Here is a 2981-nt window from a genome sequence, read left to right as displayed (position 1 = left end):
TGTTCGATTTCTCCGTTCGGACACACCATTCAACTGAGGTGTTCCAGGTGGAGTTAACTGTAGGGCAATCCCACAGTCCTTAAGGTGTTGATCAAACTCGTGAGAAAGATTCTCGCCACCACGGTGCCGAGCGCAGTGTTTTAATCTTTCTGCCCAGAGGTTACTCAGACCCGATTCTGGTATTCCTTGAATTTCTCAAAGGATTCACTTTTGTGCTTCATTAAGTAGACATAGCCATATCTACTTAAATCATCCGTGAAAGTGATGAAATACCTATAGCCTTCTCGTGCGGTGATTGACATAGGCCCACATACATCCGTATGTATGAGTCCTAATAGGTCGCGTGCGCATTCCAACACCTTTGAAGGAAATTCGAGTCATCTTACCGATGAGACATGATTCACACGTGCCAAATGATTGAAAATCAAAGGTGAGATAGCTCCATTCTTTATGAGCCGTTTTACTTTTCGTTTCTCATTAATGTGTCCCATACGGCAATGCCATAGATACGTTTGATCTTTGTCACCAACCTTTAACATTTTATTCATTACGTGTAATATTTCGGTGGTCCGATCTAAAACATAAATTCCATTCATGGAGACTGCCTTGCCATAAATCATATCGTGTAATGAGAAAATGCAAGAATTATTCTCTATTACAAATGAAAAACCAAGTTTGTCAAGTCGCGGAATCAAATAATGTTTTTAGAAAGACTCACATACATAATAGCGATTATATAAAAATAACTCAAATCCGCTAGGAAGGTGGATCACGTATGTTCCCCTCGAGACGGCAGCCACTCGTGCTCCATTCCCGACACGCAGTCCACCTCACCCTTTACGAGGGGTTCGATGTTTTGGAGCCCCTGCACATGATTACACAGATGAGAACCACAACCAGTATCTAGTACCCAAGTTCCGTAACTTGCGTGGTTAATCTCAATCATATGAATAAAAGTAGAAGAGAAAGAAGACATACCAACAGGTTTAACACGACCTGCTTTTATGTCCTCATGGTAGACAGGACATGTACGCCTCCAATGCCCAGTCTTGTGGCAATGATGGCATTCCATGTTTTCGGTCTTGCTCTTTGTCGCGCCTGATGAGTTACTTGCCTCACCAGGCCCACTCTTACCTGACCCTGACTTCTTGAACTTCGGTTTGCCTACTGCTAGGTCTGCTTGAGCTTTGCCCTTACCCTTGCCCTTGTTTGACACAACGAGAACATCTTGTTTCATGCTCCCACTTGAACTTCATGTCCTTCTCGGTGCATGCGAGAAGGAGTGCGATTCATGGGGACTTTTCTTCAAATCATTCATATAGTAATTGGCTCTAAAGAGCGCAAAACTATCGTGGAGTGAATGAAGCATGCGGTCAATTATGATGTTCTCGCTGATTTTACAATCAAGCGCATCCAGTCTCTCGACATTCTCAATCATGCTGAGAATGTGTGGGCTAACCGGTTGGCCCTTCTAGAGTCTCGCATCAAAGAAGCGAGTGGTATGCTCATAGGTCACAATTCTCGGTGCTTTCGAGATTTCCTTAGTGAGCGTGGTGAAAATCTTGTTTGCACCTTGGGCTATGAAGCGTTTCTGCAAATTGGATTCCATTGCAAAAATGAGTACGTTTTTAATCGCACCCGCTTCCATGACGAAGTCGCTATACGTGGAGACCTCGTTAACTCGAGCCGTGGGGCACTGGGGCTGGCGGGAGGGGCTCGGTCGGATACTTGAGCTTCCCCGTCAGCGGTGGCGGCTGCATTCCGTAATGTCGCCTCCCATTCCGCGAAGTTTGATCCATCATTCTTCAATCTAGTGGACTGATTCATCTGATTCATAAAGATCCGAAGCCAGGACTCACGGTCCAATGTGGCACTTGGCAATGGGTCATCGAGGATGCCAGCCATTATGTTATTAGCGTTTAAAATTCGTGGTCTACGCTGAAAAGAAAGAAAAACAAAAACGAAATAAGCAACTCATCGAGGTGATTTAAGTCTATTTAAAATTCATTTTAATCGTGTAGACTCATTGCACTTGCATAATTGATCTCCCTCAAGAATAATACAAGTGATCCCAAGACTCAATTTCCGTAAATTGATAAGCCAACTGTTTAGCTAGTTCTTCCGTAAGAACTCTTGTTCGATAGATTTCCGTAAATCCTATCTATAGTCCACCATAATCACAGGATCGTACGAGTGACCATAGTGTTGAGATAAAATAAGTCAATCAGTTCCAACTTACCCGACGTAGAAGGGGTCATATTATGCCTACCGACGAAGAAGGGATTCATTGGAGTTTGACCTATAAAGACTGTTCAATTTTTGGTTATACGAGGAAGATCCCATCAACTTAGTTTTAATTCATTTTAAGTGAACGAATAACTAGCATTACGTGAATGAATTAACTTAGGTGATGGCTTAAAATTGATCGTGTGACATAAGAATGTCAAAGAAAACTAACGCGTGACCTCTATATGAGTCAGTTTTCATGCAATTATTAGGTGGTTTGGTTTTTAGGCGGAATATGATGCATACTATCGTTACAAGAAATTAAATAAAAGAATGCAATACGTAAATAAAAATTCCTAGTGTGGCCTATCCTAGTAAAAAGAACATAATACAACTTTGGAATCCACCGTTGGACCCGAGAAGCTTGTCTTGATGTTCCATCTTTGTCCATGTAGCGGGAGTGAGCATCCGATCTCCATCTTTGGTCTTCTCAAAATTACAATTAAAATTTACAAAAATAAACCTATTTACATTCTAAATAAAAACTGTAATTACAAGGGAAAAATCAAAATAGAGATACGAGATCTCAAAATACAACCAAGACCGTGTTCCATCATTACGGTAACACGTTCTACTAAGGCCACACTAAGTTACAACCGTTTGTAAAAATAAATAAATACGTAATTAAAAGCATTCAAGGCATTCAACAATAACGATAAAAAAAAATGCATCAACTAAATTGAATTTATTCGTGA

The sequence above is a fragment of the Silene latifolia genome, unplaced genomic scaffold (genome assembly GCF_048544455.1).
Source record: "Silene latifolia isolate original U9 population unplaced genomic scaffold, ASM4854445v1 scaffold_260, whole genome shotgun sequence".
NCBI classification, from domain to species: Eukaryota; Viridiplantae; Streptophyta; class Magnoliopsida; order Caryophyllales; family Caryophyllaceae; genus Silene; species Silene latifolia.
Note: the sequence above shows the minus strand (reverse complement) of the source record.